Source organism: Ambystoma mexicanum, chromosome 4p (assembly GCF_040938575.1).
Source record: "Ambystoma mexicanum isolate Mex_15411 chromosome 4p, UKY_AmexF1_1, whole genome shotgun sequence".
Taxonomy (NCBI): Eukaryota; Metazoa; Chordata; class Amphibia; order Caudata; family Ambystomatidae; genus Ambystoma; species Ambystoma mexicanum.
Window position 1 is genome coordinate 38765345 of NC_090927.1, and position 25081 is coordinate 38790425.

A 25081-nucleotide genomic window follows, 5' to 3' on the forward strand; every position below is an offset into this window, starting at 1 on the left:
ATGCTCCACTTCATGTTTAGAAAAAATATGTCCAATTGTATTTGTTGAAACAAAAAACACTTGTGCCCTCTCTGAGGCTCGAACTCAGGACCTACAGATTATGAGACTGACGCGCTGCCTACTGCGCTAAGAAGGCTGCGATTTTATGATTTGTTGATGAAGATTATGTGACACAACTCCACACTCAAAACTCCAGAGAGAGTACGATCCATCTGAAAAGCTTCACTTGAATGTATAGTGTTTTGTACTTCAGATGTCTTCCATTCATCAATCAAGAGTCCCATCCTTCGATGCTTGAATTTTGAGCTAGTTATTTTGATATGCTCCAAAACAGGTAAGATGCCACAAACTTCCAACCCCTCCCTCGCTGGATATATACCTAACTCTTTTCAGCCCTTTTTTCTTACCAGTTTTTAATTCTCCTCTCCCAATGTCCCTTTTGTAAGCAGGTAGCTTTTTTTCCCATTTGCAGAGAGTTTTGCTCCTTTCCTATATATATATGCATGATTAATTATGTGTTTCCACTTCCATCATTTAGTTTGCTTGCGTGCGTTCAGCCGGTTTCGTTATACTCGCTGCTTACATCGCTTATGTCAGGTTTGTATTATGTCACAGTTTGTTATGCTGTTATTTGACATCAGATCTCATGCTGATCTGCTTGCGGCTGGTGACAGGTAGCATGCCACAAAAACAAACCCCAAAATACATCATTATCACACCTGTGAGGCACACGGTTCATGAAGAGAGTGCAAACGCGCCCTCTAGTAACAGAGCAAGGTAACTGCCGGCCAGGTCAAGAAGGGTGGACGGGGCTGGGTTATGCAGATGAACTCCCAGAAGTTCCCAGACTGAACCCAAGAGGATTCCATCCTCCAGAACGCTTTATCCAGCCCATTAAAGCATCCAGCGGGCCACAGGAACATCCAGGAAGGCCAATCCAGGCTTTGCTCCTGAAGGAACTGTAGCTCAAAACCCACCCTCATTTAAAAGTGGCCAGGGTTCCTCCTAGCTTTTTGGTCTATAGAACCTGGCCGTTCGTGGCCCTTCGTGGCCAGTGAGGGAAAGTTGAAAGCTGCATTCCCTGCTGTGTGATTTAAACACAGCCAGGCTCACAAGGGCACTTTTATTATGCCGAAGGAGGGCCTTGCAGACTGTCCATGCCTGAGCCGCAACTGTGCCTGCGTTCCCCAGAGCCTTTCATGGGCACAGGGGCAAGACAATCACCAGAAACAGAAGTGTCGAAATTGGGTGCATCCCCTTGTGCTACCCCTCTTTGCCTCTTTTCGCATTTGCCTTTCATGCAGTCGCCTCACTATTTGGCCGCTAGGCTTGGGTGCCCCACCTGTCTTTTCTAGAGTTTATTTTGTGAGAGACTTTAAACATACTCCAAGGGTCTGCTTGAAGACCTCTCAAGTCCCTCACACAGCCAGAAAATACATTTTGAAATACTTGCTCATTCTCTGAAACTGCCCTCATGTAAACCTGCCCCACTGCATCTAACACCATAAAATGTACCATCCTTATTTCCTGAATCTTTGCTCAAAGACCTACGTTGGCTCTATCAGTATGCGCCCATGCTATCCCAACCAGCAACCTTATCATTTTAAACTGCCCCACCTCTATTCGAAAGAACCTGTTTGTTTGAACTGACCCCTCTTTTCCCCACTGGTTGGCCCCACTTACCTTTTTCATTCCTCTACAGATTACGGCCTGGGTACCCTGGGCTTATCCGGACCAACTACAGAGCCATAACGCCACTAGGGCGGCTATGGACACTGCACGGAGGCTTATTAATATGAAAAACCATAGCAGGGTTCGTGCGGCATCAACCTTATATGCACAACCATGTTTTGCCATTAGTTCATAGTGCACCTGATGGGCTCTGGAAGGCACAAGGAGAAGGCGTGGGAACACAGGGCCAGAAAGTTTGCACAGGGACTGCTTACATTTGCAAAATACCAAACATTGTACTCATTCTGTCAACGTTTTTGAAAAGTTATTACCTGAAACAGAAGAGGCCTGCCTTCTCTGAGGAAAGAACTCAGGACCTTCAAATTATGAGACTGACGCGCTGCCTACTGCACTAAGCAGGTTCGGCTGGAGTATGTTTGGAGAACCTGGTGGAGAAACAGATCCAAGACCACGCTACTCACAAAGTGCAGATAGAAATATTCAAATAAAATGCAGCTAGCCCCATTGGTTCTATGGTATTTTGCGATCATATTTCTTTTCTGCGTCAGTAAAGAATCCAATCCTGTGATTCACAAGGACCGCGTTGCGGTCTACTGAACATCATGCTCCTCTTCATGTTTAGAAAGGATATGTCCAATTGAATTTGCTGAAACAAAAAACACTTGTGCCCTCTCTGAGGCTCGAACTCAGGACCTTCAGATTATGAGACTGACGCGCTGCCTACTGCGCTTAGAAGGCTCCGTTGGAGGCTCTTTGGATAACCTGGTGGAGAGCATGATTTGAGACCACGCTACTCACAAAGTCCAGATAGAAATATTCAAATAAAACGCAGCTAGCCCCAATTGGTTCTATGGTATTTGGCAATCATATTTCTTTTCTGCGTCAGTAAAGAAGCCAATCCTATGATTCACAAGGACCGGGTTCCGGTCTACTGAACATCATGCTCCTCTTCATGTTTAGAAAGGATATGTCCAATTGAATTTGCTGAAACAAAAAACACTTGTGCCCTCTCTGCGGCTCGAACTCAGGACCTTCAGATTATGAGACTGACGCGCTGCCTACTGCGCTAAGAAGGCTCTGCTGGAGTATTTTTGGAGAACTTGGTGGAGAACCAGATCTGAGACAACGCTATTCACACAGTCCAGATAGAAATATTAAAATAAAATGCAGCTAGCCCCATTGGTTCTATGGTATTTTGCGATCATATTTCTTTTCTGCGTCAGTAAAGAGGCCAATCCTATGATTCACAAGGACCGGGTTCCGGTCTACTGAACATCATGCTCCACTTCATGTTTAGAAAAAATATGTCCAATTGTATTTGTTGAAACAAAAAACACTTGTGCCCTCTCTGAGGCTCGAACTCAGGACCTACAGATTATGAGACTGACGCGCTGCCTACTGCGCTAAGAAGGCTGCGATTTTATGATTTGTTGATGAAGATTATGTGACACAACTCCACACTCAAAACTCCAGAGAGAGTACGATCCATCTGAAAAGCTTCACTTGAATGTATAGTGTTTTGTACTTCAGATGTCTTCCATTCATCAATCAAGAGTCCCATCCTTCGATGCTTGAATTTTGAGCTAGTTATTTTGATATGCTCCAAAACAGGTAAGATGCCACAAACTTCCAACCCCTCCCTCGCTGGATATATACCTAACTCTTTTCAGCCCTTTTTTCTTACCAGTTTTTAATTCTCCTCTCCCAATGTCCCTTTTGTAAGCAGGTAGCTTTTTTTCCCATTTGCAGAGAGTTTTGCTCCTTTCCTATATATATATGCATGATTAATTATGTGTTTCCACTTCCATCATTTAGTTTGCTTGCGTGCGTTCAGCCGGTTTCGTTATACTCGCTGCTTACATCGCTTATGTCAGGTTTGTATTATGTCACAGTTTGTTATGCTGTTATTTGACATCAGATCTCATGCTGATCTGCTTGCGGCTGGTGACAGGTAGCATGCCACAAAAACAAACCCCAAAATACATCATTATCACACCTGTGAGGCACACGGTTCATGAAGAGAGTGCAAACGCGCCCTCTAGTAACAGAGCAAGGTAACTGCCGGCCAGGTCAAGAAGGGTGGACGGGGCTGGGTTATGCAGATGAACTCCCAGAAGTTCCCAGACTGAACCCAAGAGGATTCCATCCTCCAGAACGCTTTATCCAGCCCATTAAAGCATCCAGCGGGCCACAGGAACATCCAGGAAGGCCAATCCAGGCTTTGCTCCTGAAGGAACTGTAGCTCAAAACCCACCCTCATTTAAAAGTGGCCAGGGTTCCTCCTAGCTTTTTGGTCTATAGAACCTGGCCGTTCGTGGCCCTTCGTGGCCAGTGAGGGAAAGTTGAAAGCTGCATTCCCTGCTGTGTGATTTAAACACAGCCAGGCTCACAAGGGCACTTTTATTATGCCGAAGGAGGGCCTTGCAGACTGTCCATGCCTGAGCCGCAACTGTGCCTGCGTTCCCCAGAGCCTTTCATGGGCACAGGGGCAAGACAATCACCAGAAACAGAAGTGTCGAAATTGGGTGCATCCCCTTGTGCTACCCCTCTTTGCCTCTTTTCGCATTTGCCTTTCATGCAGTCGCCTCACTATTTGGCCGCTAGGCTTGGGTGCCCCACCTGTCTTTTCTAGAGTTTATTTTGTGAGAGACTTTAAACATACTCCAAGGGTCTGCTTGAAGACCTCTCAAGTCCCTCACACAGCCAGAAAATACATTTTGAAATACTTGCTCATTCTCTGAAACTGCCCTCATGTAAACCTGCCCCACTGCATCTAACACCATAAAATGTACCATCCTTATTTCCTGAATCTTTGCTCAAAGACCTACGTTGGCTCTATCAGTATGCGCCCATGCTATCCCAACCAGCAACCTTATCATTTTAAACTGCCCCACCTCTATTCGAAAGAACCTGTTTGTTTGAACTGACCCCTCTTTTCCCCACTGGTTGGCCCCACTTACCTTTTTCTTTCCTCTACAGATTACGGCCTGGGTACCCTGGGCTTATCCGGACCAACTACAGAGCCATAACGCCACTAGGGCGGCTATGGACACTGCACGGAGGCTTATTAATATGAAAAACCATAGCAGGGTTCGTGCGGCATCAACCTTATATGCACAACCATGTTTTGCCATTAGTTCATAGTGCACCTGATGGGCTCTGGAAGGCACAAGGAGAAGGCGTGGGAACACAGGGCCAGAAAGTTTGCACAGGGACTGCTTACATTTGCAAAATACCAAACATTGTACTCATTCTGTCAACGTTTTTGAAAAGTTATTACCTGAAACAGAAGAGGCCTGCCTTCTCTGAGGAAAGAACTCAGGACCTTCAAATTATGAGACTGACGCGCTGCCTACTGCACTAAGCAGGTTCGGCTGGAGTATGTTTGGAGAACCTGGTGGAGAAACAGATCCAAGACCACGCTACTCACAAAGTGCAGATAGAAATATTCAAATAAAATGCAGCTAGCCCCATTGGTTCTATGGTATTTTGCGATCATATTTCTTTTCTGCGTCAGTAAAGAATCCAATCCTGTGATTCACAAGGACCGCGTTGCGGTCTACTGAACATCATGCTCCTCTTCATGTTTAGAAAGGATATGTCCAATTGAATTTGCTGAAACAAAAAACACTTGTGCCCTCTCTGAGGCTCGAACTCAGGACCTTCAGATTATGAGACTGACGCGCTGCCTACTGCGCTTAGAAGGCTCCGTTGGAGGCTCTTTGGATAACCTGGTGGAGAGCATGATTTGAGACCACACTACTCACAAAGTCCAGATAGAAATATTCAAATAAAACGCAGCTAGCCCCAATTGGTTCTATGGTATTTGGCAATCATATTTCTTTTCTGCGTCAGTAAAGAAGCCAATCCTATGATTCACAAGGACCGGGTTCCGGTCTACTGAACATCATGCTCCTCTTCATGTTTAGAAAGGATATGTCCAATTGAATTTGCTGAAACAAAAAACACTTGTGCCCTCTCTGAGGCTCGAACTCAGGACCTTCAGATTATGAGACTGACGCGCTGCCTACTGCGCTAAGAAGGCTCTGCTGGAGTATTTTTGGAGAACTTGGTGGAGAACCAGATCTGAGACAACGCTACTCACACAGTCCAGATAGAAATATTAAAATAAAATGCAGCTAGCCCCATTGGTTCTATGGTATTTTGCGATCATATTTCTTTTCTGCGTCAGTAAAGAGGCCAATCCTATGATTCACAAGGACCGGGTTCCGGTCTACTGAACATCATGCTCCACTTCATGTTTAGAAAAAATATGTCCAATTGTATTTGTTGAAACAAAAAACACTTGTGCCCTCTCTGAGGCTCGAACTCAGGACCTACAGATTATGAGACTGACGCGCTGCCTACTGCGCTAAGAAGGCTGCGATTTTATGATTTGTTGATGAAGATTATGTGACACAACTCCACACTCAAAACTCCAGAGAGAGTACGATCCATCTGAAAAGCTTCACTTGAATGTATAGTGTTTTGTACTTCAGATGTCTTCCATTCATCAATCAAGAGTCCCATCCTTCGATGCTTGAATTTTGAGCTAGTTATTTTGATATGCTCCAAAACAGGTAAGATGCCACAAACTTCCAACCCCTCCCTCGCTGGATATATACCTAACTCTTTTCAGCCCTTTTTTCTTACCAGTTTTTAATTCTCCTCTCCCAATGTCCCTTTTGTAAGCAGGTAGCTTTTTTTCCCATTTGCAGAGAGTTTTGCTCCTTTCCTATATATATATGCATGATTAATTATGTGTTTCCACTTCCATCATTTAGTTTGCTTGCGTGCGTTCAGCCGGTTTCGTTATACTCGCTGCTTACATCGCTTATGTCAGGTTTGTATTATGTCACAGTTTGTTATGCTGTTATTTGACATCAGATCTCATGCTGATCTGCTTGCGGCTGGTGACAGGTAGCATGCCACAAAAACAAACCCCAAAATACATCATTATCACACCTGTGAGGCACACGGTTCATGAAGAGAGTGCAAACGCGCCCTCTAGTAACAGAGCAAGGTAACTGCCGGCCAGGTCAAGAAGGGTGGACGGGGCTGGGTTATGCAGATGAACTCCCAGAAGTTCCCAGACTGAACCCAAGAGGATTCCATCCTCCAGAACGCTTTATCCAGCCCATTAAAGCATCCAGCGGGCCACAGGAACATCCAGGAAGGCCAATCCAGGCTTTGCTCCTGAAGGAACTGTAGCTCAAAACCCACCCTCATTTAAAAGTGGCCAGGGTTCCTCCTAGCTTTTTGGTCTATAGAACCTGGCCGTTCGTGGCCCTTCGTGGCCAGTGAGGGAAAGTTGAAAGCTGCATTCCCTGCTGTGTGATTTAAACACAGCCAGGCTCACAAGGGCACTTTTATTATGCCGAAGGAGGGCCTTGCAGACTGTCCATGCCTGAGCCGCAACTGTGCCTGCGTTCCCCAGAGCCTTTCATGGGCACAGGGGCAAGACAATCACCAGAAACAGAAGTGTCGAAATTGGGTGCATCCCCTTGTGCTACCCCTCTTTGCCTCTTTTCGCATTTGCCTTTCATGCAGTCGCCTCACTATTTGGCCGCTAGGCTTGGGTGCCCCACCTGTCTTTTCTAGAGTTTATTTTGTGAGAGACTTTAAACATACTCCAAGGGTCTGCTTGAAGACCTCTCAAGTCCCTCACACAGCCAGAAAATACATTTTGAAATACTTGCTCATTCTCTGAAACTGCCCTCATGTAAACCTGCCCCACTGCATCTAACACCATAAAATGTACCATCCTTATTTCCTGAATCTTTGCTCAAAGACCTACGTTGGCTCTATCAGTATGCGCCCATGCTATCCCAACCAGCAACCTTATCATTTTAAACTGCCCCACCTCTATTCGAAAGAACCTGTTTGTTTGAACTGACCCCTCTTTTCCCCACTGGTTGGCCCCACTTACCTTTTTCTTTCCTCTACAGATTACGGCCTGGGTACCCTGGGCTTATCCGGACCAACTACAGAGCCATAACGCCACTAGGGCGGCTATGGACACTGCACGGAGGCTTATTAATATGAAAAACCATAGCAGGGTTCGTGCGGCATCAACCTTATATGCACAACCATGTTTTGCCATTAGTTCATAGTGCACCTGATGGGCTCTGGAAGGCACAAGGAGAAGGCGTGGGAACACAGGGCCAGAAAGTTTGCACAGGGACTGCTTACATTTGCAAAATACCAAACATTGTACTCATTCTGTCAACGTTTTTGAAAAGTTATTACCTGAAACAGAAGAGGCCTGCCTTCTCTGAGGAAAGAACTCAGGACCTTCAAATTATGAGACTGACGCGCTGCCTACTGCGCTAAGAAGGCTCTGCTGGAGTATTTTTGGAGAACTTGGTGGAGAACCAGATCTGAGACAACGCTACTCACACAGTCCAGATAGAAATATTAAAATAAAATGCAGCTAGCCCCATTGGTTCTATGGTATTTTGCGATCATATTTCTTTTCTGCGTCAGTAAAGAGGCCAATCCTATGATTCACAAGGACCGGGTTCCGGTCTACTGAACATCATGCTCCACTTCATGTTTAGAAAAAATATGTCCAATTGTATTTGTTGAAACAAAAAACACTTGTGCCCTCTCTGAGGCTCGAACTCAGGACCTACAGATTATGAGACTGACGCGCTGCCTACTGCGCTAAGAAGGCTGCGATTTTATGATTTGTTGATGAAGATTATGTGACACAACTCCACACTCAAAACTCCAGAGAGAGTACGATCCATCTGAAAAGCTTCACTTGAATGTATAGTGTTTTGTACTTCAGATGTCTTCCATTCATCAATCAAGAGTCCCATCCTTCGATGCTTGAATTTTGAGCTAGTTATTTTGATATGCTCCAAAACAGGTAAGATGCCACAAACTTCCAACCCCTCCCTCGCTGGATATATACCTAACTCTTTTCAGCCCTTTTTTCTTACCAGTTTTTAATTCTCCTCTCCCAATGTCCCTTTTGTAAGCAGGTAGCTTTTTTTCCCATTTGCAGAGAGTTTTGCTCCTTTCCTATATATATATGCATGATTAATTATGTGTTTCCACTTCCATCATTTAGTTTGCTTGCGTGCGTTCAGCCGGTTTCGTTATACTCGCTGCTTACATCGCTTATGTCAGGTTTGTATTATGTCACAGTTTGTTATGCTGTTATTTGACATCAGATCTCATGCTGATCTGCTTGCGGCTGGTGACAGGTAGCATGCCACAAAAACAAACCCCAAAATACATCATTATCACACCTGTGAGGCACACGGTTCATGAAGAGAGTGCAAACGCGCCCTCTAGTAACAGAGCAAGGTAACTGCCGGCCAGGTCAAGAAGGGTGGACGGGGCTGGGTTATGCAGATGAACTCCCAGAAGTTCCCAGACTGAACCCAAGAGGATTCCATCCTCCAGAACGCTTTATCCAGCCCATTAAAGCATCCAGCGGGCCACAGGAACATCCAGGAAGGCCAATCCAGGCTTTGCTCCTGAAGGAACTGTAGCTCAAAACCCACCCTCATTTAAAAGTGGCCAGGGTTCCTCCTAGCTTTTTGGTCTATAGAACCTGGCCGTTCGTGGCCCTTCGTGGCCAGTGAGGGAAAGTTGAAAGCTGCATTCCCTGCTGTGTGATTTAAACACAGCCAGGCTCACAAGGGCACTTTTATTATGCCGAAGGAGGGCCTTGCAGACTGTCCATGCCTGAGCCGCAACTGTGCCTGCGTTCCCCAGAGCCTTTCATGGGCACAGGGGCAAGACAATCACCAGAAACAGAAGTGTCGAAATTGGGTGCATCCCCTTGTGCTACCCCTCTTTGCCTCTTTTCGCATTTGCCTTTCATGCAGTCGCCTCACTATTTGGCCGCTAGGCTTGGGTGCCCCACCTGTCTTTTCTAGAGTTTATTTTGTGAGAGACTTTAAACATACTCCAAGGGTCTGCTTGAAGACCTCTCAAGTCCCTCACACAGCCAGAAAATACATTTTGAAATACTTGCTCATTCTCTGAAACTGCCCTCATGTAAACCTGCCCCACTGCATCTAACACCATAAAATGTACCATCCTTATTTCCTGAATCTTTGCTCAAAGACCTACGTTGGCTCTATCAGTATGCGCCCATGCTATCCCAACCAGCAACCTTATCATTTTAAACTGCCCCACCTCTATTCGAAAGAACCTGTTTGTTTGAACTGACCCCTCTTTTCCCCACTGGTTGGCCCCACTTACCTTTTTCTTTCCTCTACAGATTACGGCCTGGGTACCCTGGGCTTATCCGGACCAACTACAGAGCCATAACGCCACTAGGGCGGCTATGGACACTGCACGGAGGCTTATTAATATGAAAAACCATAGCAGGGTTCGTGCGGCATCAACCTTATATGCACAACCATGTTTTGCCATTAGTTCATAGTGCACCTGATGGGCTCTGGAAGGCACAAGGAGAAGGCGTGGGAACACAGGGCCAGAAAGTTTGCACAGGGACTGCTTACATTTGCAAAATACCAAACATTGTACTCATTCTGTCAACGTTTTTGAAAAGTTATTACCTGAAACAGAAGAGGCCTGCCTTCTCTGAGGAAAGAACTCAGGACCTTCAAATTATGAGACTGACGCGCTGCCTACTGCACTAAGCAGGTTCGGCTGGAGTATGTTTGGAGAACCTGGTGGAGAAACAGATCCAAGACCACGCTACTCACAAAGTGCAGATAGAAATATTCAAATAAAATGCAGCTAGCCCCATTGGTTCTATGGTATTTTGCGATCATATTTCTTTTCTGCGTCAGTAAAGAATCCAATCCTGTGATTCACAAGGACCGCGTTGCGGTCTACTGAACATCATGCTCCTCTTCATGTTTAGAAAGGATATGTCCAATTGAATTTGCTGAAACAAAAAACACTTGTGCCCTCTCTGAGGCTCGAACTCAGGACCTTCAGATTATGAGACTGACGCGCTGCCTACTGCGCTTAGAAGGCTCCGTTGGAGGCTCTTTGGATAACCTGGTGGAGAGCATGATTTGAGACCACGCTACTCACAAAGTCCAGATAGAAATATTCAAATAAAACGCAGCTAGCCCCAATTGGTTCTATGGTATTTGGCAATCATATTTCTTTTCTGCGTCAGTAAAGAAGCCAATCCTATGATTCACAAGGACCGGGTTCCGGTCTACTGAACATCATGCTCCTCTTCATGTTTAGAAAGGATATGTCCAATTGAATTTGCTGAAACAAAAAACACTTGTGCCCTCTCTGAGGCTCGAACTCAGGACCTTCAGATTATGAGACTGACGCGCTGCCTACTGCGCTAAGAAGGCTCTGCTGGAGTATTTTTGGAGAACTTGGTGGAGAACCAGATCTGAGACAACGCTACTCACACAGTCCAGATAGAAATATTAAAATAAAATGCAGCTAGCCCCATTGGTTCTATGGTATTTTGCGATCATATTTCTTTTCTGCGTCAGTAAAGAGGCCAATCCTATGATTCACAAGGACCGGGTTCCGGTCTACTGAACATCATGCTCCACTTCATGTTTAGAAAAAATATGTCCAATTGTATTTGTTGAAACAAAAAACACTTGTGCCCTCTCTGAGGCTCGAACTCAGGACCTACAGATTATGAGACTGACGCGCTGCCTACTGCGCTAAGAAGGCTGCGATTTTATGATTTGTTGATGAAGATTATGTGACACAACTCCACACTCAAAACTCCAGAGAGAGTACGATCCATCTGAAAAGCTTCACTTGAATGTATAGTGTTTTGTACTTCAGATGTCTTCCATTCATCAATCAAGAGTCCCATCCTTCGATGCTTGAATTTTGAGCTAGTTATTTTGATATGCTCCAAAACAGGTAAGATGCCACAAACTTCCAACCCCTCCCTCGCTGGATATATACCTAACTCTTTTCAGCCCTTTTTTCTTACCAGTTTTTAATTCTCCTCTCCCAATGTCCCTTTTGTAAGCAGGTAGCTTTTTTTCCCATTTGCAGAGAGTTTTGCTCCTTTCCTATATATATATGCATGATTAATTATGTGTTTCCACTTCCATCATTTAGTTTGCTTGCGTGCGTTCAGCCGGTTTCGTTATACTCGCTGCTTACATCGCTTATGTCAGGTTTGTATTATGTCACAGTTTGTTATGCTGTTATTTGACATCAGATCTCATGCTGATCTGCTTGCGGCTGGTGACAGGTAGCATGCCACAAAAACAAACCCCAAAATACATCATTATCACACCTGTGAGGCACACGGTTCATGAAGAGAGTGCAAACGCGCCCTCTAGTAACAGAGCAAGGTAACTGCCGGCCAGGTCAAGAAGGGTGGACGGGGCTGGGTTATGCAGATGAACTCCCAGAAGTTCCCAGACTGAACCCAAGAGGATTCCATCCTCCAGAACGCTTTATCCAGCCCATTAAAGCATCCAGCGGGCCACAGGAACATCCAGGAAGGCCAATCCAGGCTTTGCTCCTGAAGGAACTGTAGCTCAAAACCCACCCTCATTTAAAAGTGGCCAGGGTTCCTCCTAGCTTTTTGGTCTATAGAACCTGGCCGTTCGTGGCCCTTCGTGGCCAGTGAGGGAAAGTTGAAAGCTGCATTCCCTGCTGTGTGATTTAAACACAGCCAGGCTCACAAGGGCACTTTTATTATGCCGAAGGAGGGCCTTGCAGACTGTCCATGCCTGAGCCGCAACTGTGCCTGCGTTCCCCAGAGCCTTTCATGGGCACAGGGGCAAGACAATCACCAGAAACAGAAGTGTCGAAATTGGGTGCATCCCCTTGTGCTACCCCTCTTTGCCTCTTTTCGCATTTGCCTTTCATGCAGTCGCCTCACTATTTGGCCGCTAGGCTTGGGTGCCCCACCTGTCTTTTCTAGAGTTTATTTTGTGAGAGACTTTAAACATACTCCAAGGGTCTGCTTGAAGACCTCTCAAGTCCCTCACACAGCCAGAAAATACATTTTGAAATACTTGCTCATTCTCTGAAACTGCCCTCATGTAAACCTGCCCCACTGCATCTAACACCATAAAATGTACCATCCTTATTTCCTGAATCTTTGCTCAAAGACCTACGTTGGCTCTATCAGTATGCGCCCATGCTATCCCAACCAGCAACCTTATCATTTTAAACTGCCCCACCTCTATTCGAAAGAACCTGTTTGTTTGAACTGACCCCTCTTTTCCCCACTGGTTGGCCCCACATACCTTTTTCTTTCCTCTACAGATTACGGCCTGGGTACCCTGGGCTTATCCGGACCAACTACAGAGCCATAACGCCACTAGGGCGGCTATGGACACTGCACGGAGGCTTATTAATATGAAAAACCATAGCAGGGTTCGTGCGGCATCAACCTTATATGCACAACCATGTTTTGCCATTAGTTCATAGTGCACCTGATGGGCTCTGGAAGGCACAAGGAGAAGGCGTGGGAACACAGGGCCAGAAAGTTTGCACAGGGACTGCTTACATTTGCAAAATACCAAACATTGTACTCATTCTGTCAACGTTTTTGAAAAGTTATTACCTGAAACAGAAGAGGCCTGCCTTCTCTGAGGAAAGAACTCAGGACCTTCAAATTATGAGACTGACGCGCTGCCTACTGCACTAAGCAGGTTCGGCTGGAGTATGTTTGGAGAACCTGGTGGAGAAACAGATCCAAGACCACGCTACTCACAAAGTGCAGATAGAAATATTCAAATAAAATGCAGCTAGCCCCATTGGTTCTATGGTATTTTGCGATCATATTTCTTTTCTGCGTCAGTAAAGAATCCAATCCTGTGATTCACAAGGACCGCGTTGCGGTCTACTGAACATCATGCTCCTCTTCATGTTTAGAAAGGATATGTCCAATTGAATTTGCTGAAACAAAAAACACTTGTGCCCTCTCTGAGGCTCGAACTCAGGACCTTCAGATTATGAGACTGACGCGCTGCCTACTGCGCTTAGAAGGCTCCGTTGGAGGCTCTTTGGATAACCTGGTGGAGAGCATGATTTGAGACCACGCTACTCACAAAGTCCAGATAGAAATATTCAAATAAAACGCAGCTAGCCCCAATTGGTTCTATGGTATTTGGCAATCATATTTCTTTTCTGCGTCAGTAAAGAAGCCAATCCTATGATTCACAAGGACCGGGTTCCGGTCTACTGAACATCATGCTCCTCTTCATGTTTAGAAAGGATATGTCCAATTGAATTTGCTGAAACAAAAAACACTTGTGCCCTCTCTGAGGCTCGAACTCAGGACCTTCAGATTATGAGACTGACGCGCTGCCTACTGCGCTAAGAAGGCTCTGCTGGAGTATTTTTGGAGAACTTGGTGGAGAACCAGATCTGAGACAACGCTACTCACACAGTCCAGATAGAAATATTAAAATAAAATGCAGCTAGCCCCATTGGTTCTATGGTATTTTGCGATCATATTTCTTTTCTGCGTCAGTAAAGAGGCCAATCCTATGATTCACAAGGACCGGGTTCCGGTCTACTGAACATCATGCTCCACTTCATGTTTAGAAAAAATATGTCCAATTGTATTTGTTGAAACAAAAAACACTTGTGCCCTCTCTGAGGCTCGAACTCAGGACCTACAGATTATGAGACTGACGCGCTGCCTACTGCGCTAAGAAGGCTGCGATTTTATGATTTGTTGATGAAGATTATGTGACACAACTCCACACTCAAAACTCCAGAGAGAGTACGATCCATCTGAAAAGCTTCACTTGAATGTATAGTGTTTTGTACTTCAGATGTCTTCCATTCATCAATCAAGAGTCCCATCCTTCGATGCTTGAATTTTGAGCTAGTTATTTTGATATGCTCCAAAACAGGTAAGATGCCACAAACTTCCAACCCCTCCCTCGCTGGATATATACCTAACTCTTTTCAGCCCTTTTTTCTTACCAGTTTTTAATTCTCCTCTCCCAATGTCCCTTTTGTAAGCAGGTAGCTTTTTTTCCCATTTGCAGAGAGTTTTGCTCCTTTCCTATATATATATGCATGATTAATTATGTGTTTCCACTTCCATCATTTAGTTTGCTTGCGTGCGTTCAGCCGGTTTCGTTATACTCGCTGCTTACATCGCTTATGTCAGGTTTGTATTATGTCACAGTTTGTTATGCTGTTATTTGACATCAGATCTCATGCTGATCTGCTTGCGGCTGGTGACAGGTAGCATGCCACAAAAACAAACCCCAAAATACATCATTATCACACCTGTGAGGCACACGGTTCATGAAGAGAGTGCAAACGCGCCCTCTAGTAACAGAGCAAGGTAACTGCCGGCCAGGTCAAGAAGGGTGGACGGGGCTGGGTTATGCAGATGAACTCCCAGAAGTTCCCAGACTGAACCCAAGAGGATTCCATCCTCCAGAACGCTTTATCCAGCCCATTAAAGCATCCAGCGGGCCACAGGAACATCCAGGAAGGCCAATCCAGGCTTTGCTCCTGAAGGAACTGTAGCTCAAAACCCACCCTCATTTAAAAGTGGCCAGGGTTCCTCCTAGCTTTTTGGTCTATAGAACCTGGCCGTTCGTGGCCCTTCGTGGCCAGTGAGGGAAAGTTGAAAGCTGCATTCCCTGCTGTGTGATTTAAACACAGCCAGGCTCACAAGGGCACTTTTATTATGCCGAAGGAGGGCCTTGCAGACTGTCCATGCCTGAGCCGCAACTGTGCCTGCGTTCCCCAGAGCCTTTCATGGGCACAGGGGCAAGACAATCACCAGAAACAGAAGTGTCGAAATTGGGTGCATCCCCTTGTGCTACCCCTCTTTGCCTCTTTTCGCATTTGCCTTTCATGCAGTCGCCTCACTATTTGGCCGCTAGGCTTGGGTGCCCCACCTGTCTTTTCTAGAGTTTATTTTGTGAGAGACTTTAAACATACTCCAAGGGTCTGCTTGAAGACCTCTCAAGTCCCTCACACAGCCAGAAAATACATTTTGAAATACTTGCTCATTCTCTGAAACTGCCCTCATGTAAACCTGCCCCACTGCATCTAACACCATAAAATGTACCATCCTTATTTCCTGAATCTTTGCTCAAAGACCTACGTTGGCTCTATCAGTATGCGCCCATGCTATCCCAACCAGCAACCTTATCATTTTAAACTGCCCCACCTCTATTCGAAAGAACCTGTTTGTTTGAACTGACCCCTCTTTTCCCCACTGGTTGGCCCCACTTACCTGTTTCTTTCCTCTACAGATTACGGCCTGGGTACCCTGGGCTTATCCGGACCAACTACAGAGCCATAACGCCACTAGGGCGGCTATGGACACTGCACAGAGGCTTATTAATATGAAAAACCATAGCAGGGTTCGTGCGGCATCAACCTTATATGCACAACCATGTTTTGCCATTAGTTCATAGTGCACCTGATGGGCTCTGGAAGGCACAAGGAGAAGGCGTGGGAACACAGGGCCAGAAAGTTTGCACAGGGACTGCTTACATTTGCAAAATACCAAACATTGTACTCATTCTGTCAACGTTTTTGAAAAGTTATTACCTGAAACAGAAGAGGCCTGCCTTCTCTGAGGAAAGAACTCAGGACCTTCAAATTATGAGACTGACGCGCTGCCTACTGCACTAAGCAGGTTCGGCTGGAGTATGTTTGGAGAACCTGGTGGAGAAACAGATCCAAGACCACGCTACTCACAAAGTGCAGATAGAAATATTCAAATAAAATGCAGCTAGCCCCATTGGTTCTATGGTATTTTGCGATCATATTTCTTTTCTGCGTCAGTAAAGAATCCAATCCTGTGATTCACAAGGACCGCGTTGCGGTCTACTGAACATCATGCTCCTCTTCATGTTTAGAAAGGATATGTCCAATTGAATTTGCTGAAACAAAAAACACTTGTGCCCTCTCTGAGGCTCGAACTCAGGACCTTCAGATTATGAGACTGACGCGCTGCCTACTGCGCTTAGAAGGCTCCGTTGGAGGCTCTTTGGATAACCTGGTGGAGAGCATGATTTGAGACCACGCTACTCACAAAGTCCAGATAGAAATATTCAAATAAAACGCAGCTAGCCCCAATTGGTTCTATGGTATTTGGCAATCATATTTCTTTTCTGCGTCAGTAAAGAAGCCAATCCTATGATTCACAAGGACCGGGTTCCGGTCTACTGAACATCATGCTCCTCTTCATGTTTAGAAAGGATATGTCCAATTGAATTTGCTGAAACAAAAAACACTTGTGCCCTCTCTGAGGCTCGAACTCAGGACCTTCAGATTATGAGACTGACGCGCTGCCTACTGCGCTAAGAAGGCTCTGCTGGAGTATTTTTGGAGAACTTGGTGGAGAACCAGATCTGAGACAACGCTACTCACACAGTCCAGATAGAAATATTAAAATAAAATGCAGCTAGCCCCATTGGTTCTATGGTATTTTGCGATCATATTTCTTTTCTGCGTCAGTAAAGAGGCCAATCCTATGATTCACAAGGACCGGGTTCCGGTCTACTGAACATCATGCTCCACTTCATGTTTAGAAAAAATATGTCCAATTGTATTTGTTGAAACAAAAAACACTTGTGCCCTCTCTGAGGCTCGAACTCAGGACCTACAGATTATGAGACTGACGCGCTGCCTACTGCGCTAAGAAGGCTGCGATTTTATGATTTGTTGATGAAGATTATGTGACACAACTCCACACTCAAAACTCCAGAGAGAGTACGATCCATCTGAAAAGCTTCACTTGAATGTATAGTGTTTTGTACTTCAGATGTCTTCCATTCATCAATCAAGAGTCCCATCCTTCGATGCTTGAATTTTGAGCTAGTTATTTTGATATGCTCCAAAACAGGTAAGATGCCACAAACTTCCAACCCCTCCCTCGCTGGATATATACCTAACTCTTTTCAGCCCTTTTTTCTTACCAGTTTTTAATTCTCCTCTCCCAATGTCCCTTTTGTAAGCAGGTAGCTTTTTTTCCCATTTGCAGAGAGTTTTGCTCCTTTCCTATATATATATGCATGATTAATTATGTGTTTCCACTTCCATCATTTAGTTTGCTTGCGTGCGTTCAGCCGGTTTCGTTATACTCGCTGCTTACATCGCTTATGTCAGGTTTGTATTATGTCACAGTTTGTTATGCTGTTATTTGACATCAGATCTCATGCTGATCTGCTTGCGGCTGGTGACAGGTAGCATGCCACAAAAACAAACCCCAAAATACATCATTATCACACCTGTGAGGCACACGGTTCATGAAGAGAGTGCAAACGCGCCCTCTAGTAACAGAGCAAGGTAACTGCCGGCCAGGTCAAGAAGGGTGGACGGGGCTGGGTTATGCAGATGAACTCCCAGAAGTTCCCAGACTGAACCCAAGAGGATTCCATCCTCCAGAACGCTTTATCCAGCCCATTAAAGCATCCAGCGGGCCACAGGAACATCCAGGAAGGCCAATCCAGGCTTTGCTCCTGAAGGAACTGTAGCTCAAAACCCACCCTCATTTAAAAGTGGCCAGGGTTCCTCCTAGCTTTTTGGTCTATAGAACCTGGCCGTTCGTGGCCCTTCGTGGCCAGTGAGGGAAAGTTGAAAGCTGCATTCCCTGCTGTGTGATTTAAACACAGCCAGGCTCACAAGGGCACTTTTATTATGCCGAAGGAGGGCCTTGCAGACTGTCCATGCCTGAGCCGCAACTGTGCCTGCGTTCCCCAGAGCCTTTCATGGGCACAGGGGCAAGACAATCACCAGAAACAGAAGTGTCGAAATTGGGTGCATCCCCTTGTGCTACCCCTCTTTGCCTCTTTTCGCATTTGCCTTTCATGCAGTCGCCTCACTATTTGGCCGCTAGGCTTGGGTGCCCCACCTGTCTTTTCTAGAGTTTATTTTGTGAGAGACTTTAAACATACTCCAAGGGTCTGCTTGAAGACCTCTCAAGTCCCTCACACAGCCAGAAAATACATTTTGAAATACTTGCTCATTCTCTGAAACTGCCCTCATGTAAACCTGCCCCACTGCATCTAACACCATAAAATGTACCATCCTTATTTCCTGAATCTTTGCTCAAAGACCTACGTTGGCTCTATCAGTATGCGCCCATGCTATCCCAACCAGCAACCTTATCATTTTAAACTGCCCCACCTCTATTCGAAAGAACCTGTTTGTTTGAACTGACCCCTCTTTTCCCCACTGGTTGGCCCCACTTACCTTTTTCTTTCCTCTACAGATTACGGCCTGGGTACCCTGGGCTTATCCGGACCAACTACAGAGCCATAACGCCACTAGGGCGGCGATGGACACTGCACGGAGGCTTATTAATATGAAAAACCATAGCAGGGTTCGTGCGGCATCAACCTTATATGCACAACCATGTTTTGCCATTAGTTCATAGTGCACCTGATGGGCTCTGGAAGGCACAAGGAGAAGGCGTGGGAACACAGGGCCAGAAAGTTTGCACAGGGACTGCTTACATTTGCAAAATACCAAACATTGTACTCATTCTGTCAACGTTTTTGAAAAGTTATTACCTGAAACAGAAGAGGCCTGCCTTCTCTGAGGAAAGAACTCAGGACCTTCAAATTATGAGACTGACGCGCTGCCTACTGCACTAAGCAGGTTCGGCTGGAGTATGTTTGGAGAACCTGGTGGAGAAACAGATCCAAGACCACGCTACTCACAAAGTGCAGATAGAAATATTCAAATAAAATGCAGCTAGCCCCATTGGTTCTATGGTATTTTGCGATCATATTTCTTTTCTGCGTCAGTAAAGAATCCAATGCTGTGATTCACAAGGACCGCGTTGCGGTCTACTGAACATCATGCTCCTCTTCATGTTTAGAAAGGATATGTCCAATTGAATTTGCTGAAACAAAAAACACTTGTGCCCTCTCTGAGGCTCGAACTCAGGACCTTCAGATTATGAGACTGACGCGCTGCCTACTGCGCTTAGAAGGCTCCGTTGGAGGCTCTTTGGATAACCTGGTGGAGAGCATGATTTGAGACCACGCTACTCACAAAGTCCAGATAGAAATATTCAAATAAAACGCAGCTAGCCCCAATTGGTTCTTTGGTATTTGGCAATCATATTTCTTTTCTGCGTCAGTAAAGAATCCAATCCTGTGATTCACAAGGACCGCGTTGCGGTCTACTGAACATCATGCTCCTCTTCATGTTTAGAAAGGATATGTCCAATTGAATTTGCTGAAACAAAAAACACTTGTGCCCTCTCTGAGGCTCGAACTCAGGACCTTCAGATTATGAGACTGACGCGCTGCCTACTGCGCTAAGAAGGCTCTGCTGGAGTATTTTTGGAGAACTTGGTGGAGAACCAGATCTGAGACAACGCTACTCACACAGTCCAGATAGAAATATTAAAATAAAATGCAGCTAGGCCCATTGGTTCTATGGTATTTTGCGATCATATTTCTTTTCTGCGTCAGTAAAGAGGCCAATCCTATGATTCACAAGGACCGCGTTGCGGTCTACTGAACATCATGCTCCACTTCATGTTTAGAAAAAATATGTCCAATTGTATTTGTTGAAACAAAAAACACTTGTGCCCTCTCTGAGGCTCGAACTCAGGACCTACAGATTATGAGACTGACGCGCTGCCTACTGCGCTAAGAAGGCTGCGATTTTATGATTTGTTGATGAAGATTATGTGACACAACTCCACACTCAAAACTCCAGAGAGAGTACGATCCATCTGAAAAGCTTCACTTGAATGTATAGTGTTTTGTACTTCAGATGTCTTCCATTCATCAATCAAGAGTCCCATCCTTCGATGCTTGAATTTTGAGCTAGTTATTTTGATATGCTCCAAAACAGGTAAGATGCCACAAACTTCCAACCCCTCCCTCGCTGGATATATACCTAACTCTTTTCAGCCCTTTTTTCTTACCAGTTTTTAATTCTCCTCTCCCAATGTCCCTTTTGTAAGCAGGTAGCTTTTTTTCCCATTTGCAGAGAGTTTTGCTCCTTTCCTATATATATATGCATGATTAATTATGTGTTTCCACTTCCATCATTTAGTTTGCTTGCGTGCGTTCAGCCGGTTTCGTTATACTCGCTGCTTACATCGCTTATGTCAGGTTTGTATTATGTCACAGTTTGTTATGCTGTTATTTGACATCAGATCTCATGCTGATCTGCTTGCGGCTGGTGACAGGTAGCATGCCACAAAAACAAACCCCAAAATACATCATTATCACACCTGTGAGGCACACGGTTCATGAAGAGAGTGCAAACGCGCCCTCTAGTAACAGAGCAAGGTAACTGCCGGCCAGGTCAAGAAGGGTGGACGGGGCTGGGTTATGCAGATGAACTCCCAGAAGTTCCCAGACTGAACCCAAGAGGATTCCATCCTCCAGAACGCTTTATCCAGCCCATTAAAGCATCCAGCGGGCCACAGGAACATCCAGGAAGGCCAATCCAGGCTTTGCTCCTGAAGGAACTGTAGCTCAAAACCCACCCTCATTTAAAAGTGGCCAGGGTTCCTCCTAGCTTTTTGGTCTATAGAACCTGGCCGTTCGTGGCCATTCGTGGCCAGTGAGGGAAAGTTGAAAGCTGCATTCCCTGCTGTGTGATTTAAACACAGCCAGGCTCACAAGGGCACTTTTATTATGCCGAAGGAGGGCCTTGCAGACTGTCCATGCCTGAGCCGCAACTGTGCCTGCGTTCCCCAGAGCCTTTCATGGGCACAGGGGCAAGACAATCACCAGAAACAGAAGTGTCGAAATTGGGTGCATCCCCTTGTGCTACCCCTCTTTGCCTCTTTTCGCATTTGCCTTTCATGCAGTCGCCTCACTATTTGGCCGCTAGGCTTGGGTGCCCCACCTGTCTTTTCTAGAGTTTATTTTGTGAGAGACTTTAAACATACTCCAAGGGTCTGCTTGAAGACCTCTCAAGTCCCTCACACAGCCAGAAAATACATTTTGAAATACTTGCTCATTCTCTGAAACTGCCCTCATGTAAACCTGCCCCACTGCATCTAACACCATAAAATGTACCATCCTTATTTCCTGAATCTTTGCTCAAAGACCTACGTTGGCTCTATCAGTATGCGCCCATGCTATCCCAACCAGCAACCTTATCATTTTAAACTGCCCCACCTCTATTCGAAAGAACCTGTTTGTTTGAACTGACCCCTCTTTTCCCCACTGGTTGGCCCCACTTACCTTTTTCTTTCCTCTACAGATTACGGCCTGGGTACCCTGGGCTTATCCGGACCAACTACAGAGCCATAACGCCACTAGGGCGGCTATGGACACTGCACGGAGGCTTATTAATATGAAAAACCATAGCAGGGTTCGTGCGGCATCAACCTTATATGCACAACCATGTTTTGCCATTAGTTCATAGTGCACCTGATGGGCTCTGGAAGGCACAAGGAGAAGGCGTGGGAACACAGGGCCAGAAAGTTTGCACAGGGACTGCTTACATTTGCAAAATACCAAACATTGTACTCATTCTGTCAACGTTTTTGAAAAGTTATTACCTGAAACAGAAGAGGCCTGCCTTCTCTGAGGAAAGAACTCAGGACCTTCAAATTATGAGACTGACGCGCTGCCTACTGCACTAAGCAGGTCGGCTGGAGTATGTTTGGAGAACCTGGTGGAGAAACAGATCCAAGACCACGCTACTCACAAAGTGCAGATAGAAATATTCAAATAAAATGCAGCTAGCCCCATTGGTTCTATGGTATTTTGCGATCATATTTCTTTTCTGCGTCAGTAAAGAATCCAATCCTGTGATTCACAAGGACCGCGTTGCGGTCTACTGAACATCATGCTCCTCTTCATGTTTAGAAAGGATATGTTCAATTGAATTTGCTGAAACAAAAAACACTTGTGCCCTCTCTGAGGCTCGAACTCAGGACCTTCAGATTATGAGACTGACGCGCTGCCTACTGCGCTTAGAAGGCTCCGTTGGAGGCTCTTTGGATAACCTGGTGGAGAGCATGATTTGAGACCACGCTACTCACAAAGTCCAGATAGAAATATTCAAATAAAACGCAGCTAGCCCCAATTGGTTCTATGGTATTTGGCAATCATATTTCTTTTCTGCGTCAGTAAAGAAGCCAATCCTATGATTCACAAGGACCGGGTTCCGGTCTACTGAACATCATGCTCCTCTTCATGTTTAGAAAGGATATGTCCAATTGAATTTGCTGAAACAAAAAACACTTGTGCCCTCTCTGAGGCTCGAACTCAGGACCTTCAGATTATGAGACTGACGCGCTGCCTACTGCGCTAAGAAGGCTCTGCTGGAGTATTTTTGGAGAACTTGGTGGAGAACCAGATCTGAGACAACGCTACTCACACAGTCCAGATAGAAATATTAAAATAAAATGCAGCTAGCCCCATTGGTTCTATGGTATTTTGCGATCATATTTCTTTTCTGCGTCAGTAAAGAGGCCAATCCTATGATTCACAAGGACCGGGTTCCGGTCTACTGAACATCATGCTCCACTTCATGTTTAGAAAAAATATGTCCAATTGTATTTGTTGAAACAAAAAACACTTGTGCCCTCTCTGAGGCTCGAACTCAGGACCTACAGATTATGAGACTGACGCGCTGCCTACTGCGCTAAGAAGGCTGCGATTTTATGATTTGTTAATGAAGATTATGTGACACAACTCCACACTCAAAACTCCAGAGAGAGTACGATCCATCTGAAAAGCTTCACTTGAATGTATAGTGTTTTGTACTTCAGATGTCTTCCATTCATCAATCAAGAGTCCCATCCTTCGATGCTTGAATTTTGAGCTAGTTATTTTGATATGCTCCAAAACAGGTAAGATGCCACAAACTTCCAACCCCTCCCTCGCTGGATATATACCTAACTCTTTTCAGCCCTTTTTTCTTACCAGTTTTTAATTCTCCTCTCCCAATGTCCCTTTTGTAAGCAGGTAGCTTTTTTTCCCATTTGCAGAGAGTTTTGCTCCTTTCCTATATATATATGCATGATTAATTATGTGTTTCCACTTCCATCATTTAGTTTGCTTGCGTGCGTTCAGCCGGTTTCGTTATACTCGCTGCTTACATCGCTTATGTCAGGTTTGTATTATGTCACAGTTTGTTATGCTGTTATTTGACATCAGATCTCATGCTGATCTGCTTGCGGCTGGTGACAGGTAGCATGCCACAAAAACAAACCCCAAAATACATCATTATCACACCTGTGAGGCACACGGTTCATGAAGAGAGTGCAAACGCGCCCTCTAGTAACAGAGCAAGGTAACTGCCGGCCAGGTCAAGAAGGGTGGACGGGGCTGGGTTATGCAGATGAACTCCCAGAAGTTCCCAGACTGAACCCAAGAGGATTCCATCCTCCAGAACGCTTTATCCAGCCCATTAAAGCATCCAGCGGGCCACAGGAACATCCAGGAAGGCCAATCCAGGCTTTGCTCCTGAAGGAACTGTAGCTCAAAACCCACCCTCATTTAAAAGTGGCCAGGGTTCCTCCTAGCTTTTTGGTCTATAGAACCTGGCCGTTCGTGGCCCTTCGTGGCCAGTGAGGGAAAGTTGAAAGCTGCATTCCCTGCTGTGTGATTTAAACACAGCCAGGCTCACAAGGGCACTTTTATTATGCCGAAGGAGGGCCTTGCAGACTGTCCATGCCTGAGCCGCAACTGTGCCTGCGTTCCCCAGAGCCTTTCATGGGCACAGGGGCAAGACAATCACCAGAAACAGAAGTGTCGAAATTGGGTGCATCCCCTTGTGCTACCCCTCTTTGCCTCTTTTCGCATTTGCCTTTCATGCAGTCGCCTCACTATTTGGCCGCTAGGCTTGGGTGCCCCACCTGTCTTTTCTAGAGTTTATTTTGTGAGAGACTTTAAACATACTCCAAGGGTCTGCTTGAAGACCTCTCAAGTCCCTCACACAGCCAGAAAATACATTTTGAAATACTTGCTCATTCTCTGAAACTGCCCTCATGTAAACCTGCCCCACTGCATCTAACACCATAAAATGTACCATCCTTATTTCCTGAATCTTTGCTCAAAGACCTACGTTGGCTCTATCAGTATGCGCCCATGCTATCCCAACCAGCAACCTTATCATTTTAAACTGCCCCACCTCTATTCGAAAGAACCTGTTTGTTTGAACTGACCCCTCTTTTCCCCACTGGTTGGCCCCACTTACCTTTTTCTTTCCTCTACAGATTACGGCCTGGGTACCCTGGGCTTATCCGGACCAACTACAGAGCCATAACGCCACTAGGGCGGCTATGGACACTGCACGGAGGCTTATTAATATGAAAAACCATAGCAGGGTTCGTGCGGCATCAACCTTATATGCACAACCATGTTTTGCCATTAGTTCATAGTGCACCTGATGGGCTCTGGAAGGCACAAGGAGAAGGCGTGGGAACACAGGGCCAGAAAGTTTGCACAGGGACTGCTTACATTTGCAAAATACCAAACATTGTACTCATTCTGTCAACGTTTTTGAAAAGTTATTACCT

General features: G+C 45.5%; 23 non-coding genes across 23 annotated transcripts; all 23 read right to left on the minus strand.

The window, feature by feature from the left end:
- Nucleotides 1-63: 63 nt before the first annotated feature.
- On the minus strand, nt 64-136 carry TRNAM-CAU (transfer RNA methionine (anticodon CAU)). Its single transcript has one exon. It is a non-coding gene; the product is annotated as a tRNA-Met (tRNA).
- Nucleotides 137-2357: 2221 nt separating this feature from the next.
- TRNAM-CAU (transfer RNA methionine (anticodon CAU)) lies at nt 2358-2430 on the minus strand. Its single transcript has one exon. It is a non-coding gene; the product is annotated as a tRNA-Met (tRNA).
- Nucleotides 2431-2695: 265 nt separating this feature from the next.
- TRNAM-CAU (transfer RNA methionine (anticodon CAU)) lies at nt 2696-2768 on the minus strand. The gene has a single exon. It is a non-coding gene; the product is annotated as a tRNA-Met (tRNA).
- A 264-nt stretch (nt 2769-3032) lies between these two features.
- TRNAM-CAU (transfer RNA methionine (anticodon CAU)) lies at nt 3033-3105 on the minus strand. The gene has a single exon. It is a non-coding gene; the product is annotated as a tRNA-Met (tRNA).
- Nucleotides 3106-5326: 2221 nt separating this feature from the next.
- Nucleotides 5327-5399, minus strand: TRNAM-CAU (transfer RNA methionine (anticodon CAU)). The gene has a single exon. It is a non-coding gene; the product is annotated as a tRNA-Met (tRNA).
- A 265-nt stretch (nt 5400-5664) lies between these two features.
- Nucleotides 5665-5737, minus strand: TRNAM-CAU (transfer RNA methionine (anticodon CAU)). The gene has a single exon. It is a non-coding gene; the product is annotated as a tRNA-Met (tRNA).
- Nucleotides 5738-6001: 264 nt separating this feature from the next.
- On the minus strand, nt 6002-6074 carry TRNAM-CAU (transfer RNA methionine (anticodon CAU)). Its single transcript has one exon. It is a non-coding gene; the product is annotated as a tRNA-Met (tRNA).
- Nucleotides 6075-8295: 2221 nt separating this feature from the next.
- TRNAM-CAU (transfer RNA methionine (anticodon CAU)) lies at nt 8296-8368 on the minus strand. Its single transcript has one exon. It is a non-coding gene; the product is annotated as a tRNA-Met (tRNA).
- Nucleotides 8369-10589: 2221 nt separating this feature from the next.
- On the minus strand, nt 10590-10662 carry TRNAM-CAU (transfer RNA methionine (anticodon CAU)). Its single transcript has one exon. It is a non-coding gene; the product is annotated as a tRNA-Met (tRNA).
- A 265-nt stretch (nt 10663-10927) lies between these two features.
- TRNAM-CAU (transfer RNA methionine (anticodon CAU)) lies at nt 10928-11000 on the minus strand. The gene has a single exon. It is a non-coding gene; the product is annotated as a tRNA-Met (tRNA).
- A 264-nt stretch (nt 11001-11264) lies between these two features.
- TRNAM-CAU (transfer RNA methionine (anticodon CAU)) lies at nt 11265-11337 on the minus strand. The gene has a single exon. It is a non-coding gene; the product is annotated as a tRNA-Met (tRNA).
- A 2221-nt stretch (nt 11338-13558) lies between these two features.
- TRNAM-CAU (transfer RNA methionine (anticodon CAU)) lies at nt 13559-13631 on the minus strand. Its single transcript has one exon. It is a non-coding gene; the product is annotated as a tRNA-Met (tRNA).
- Nucleotides 13632-13896: 265 nt separating this feature from the next.
- Nucleotides 13897-13969, minus strand: TRNAM-CAU (transfer RNA methionine (anticodon CAU)). The gene has a single exon. It is a non-coding gene; the product is annotated as a tRNA-Met (tRNA).
- A 264-nt stretch (nt 13970-14233) lies between these two features.
- On the minus strand, nt 14234-14306 carry TRNAM-CAU (transfer RNA methionine (anticodon CAU)). Its single transcript has one exon. It is a non-coding gene; the product is annotated as a tRNA-Met (tRNA).
- A 2221-nt stretch (nt 14307-16527) lies between these two features.
- TRNAM-CAU (transfer RNA methionine (anticodon CAU)) lies at nt 16528-16600 on the minus strand. Its single transcript has one exon. It is a non-coding gene; the product is annotated as a tRNA-Met (tRNA).
- Nucleotides 16601-16865: 265 nt separating this feature from the next.
- TRNAM-CAU (transfer RNA methionine (anticodon CAU)) lies at nt 16866-16938 on the minus strand. Its single transcript has one exon. It is a non-coding gene; the product is annotated as a tRNA-Met (tRNA).
- A 264-nt stretch (nt 16939-17202) lies between these two features.
- On the minus strand, nt 17203-17275 carry TRNAM-CAU (transfer RNA methionine (anticodon CAU)). The gene has a single exon. It is a non-coding gene; the product is annotated as a tRNA-Met (tRNA).
- A 2221-nt stretch (nt 17276-19496) lies between these two features.
- On the minus strand, nt 19497-19569 carry TRNAM-CAU (transfer RNA methionine (anticodon CAU)). The gene has a single exon. It is a non-coding gene; the product is annotated as a tRNA-Met (tRNA).
- Nucleotides 19570-19834: 265 nt separating this feature from the next.
- TRNAM-CAU (transfer RNA methionine (anticodon CAU)) lies at nt 19835-19907 on the minus strand. Its single transcript has one exon. It is a non-coding gene; the product is annotated as a tRNA-Met (tRNA).
- A 264-nt stretch (nt 19908-20171) lies between these two features.
- Nucleotides 20172-20244, minus strand: TRNAM-CAU (transfer RNA methionine (anticodon CAU)). The gene has a single exon. It is a non-coding gene; the product is annotated as a tRNA-Met (tRNA).
- Nucleotides 20245-22464: 2220 nt separating this feature from the next.
- On the minus strand, nt 22465-22537 carry TRNAM-CAU (transfer RNA methionine (anticodon CAU)). The gene has a single exon. It is a non-coding gene; the product is annotated as a tRNA-Met (tRNA).
- Nucleotides 22538-22802: 265 nt separating this feature from the next.
- TRNAM-CAU (transfer RNA methionine (anticodon CAU)) lies at nt 22803-22875 on the minus strand. The gene has a single exon. It is a non-coding gene; the product is annotated as a tRNA-Met (tRNA).
- Nucleotides 22876-23139: 264 nt separating this feature from the next.
- Nucleotides 23140-23212, minus strand: TRNAM-CAU (transfer RNA methionine (anticodon CAU)). The gene has a single exon. It is a non-coding gene; the product is annotated as a tRNA-Met (tRNA).
- Nucleotides 23213-25081: the final 1869 nt, after the last annotated feature.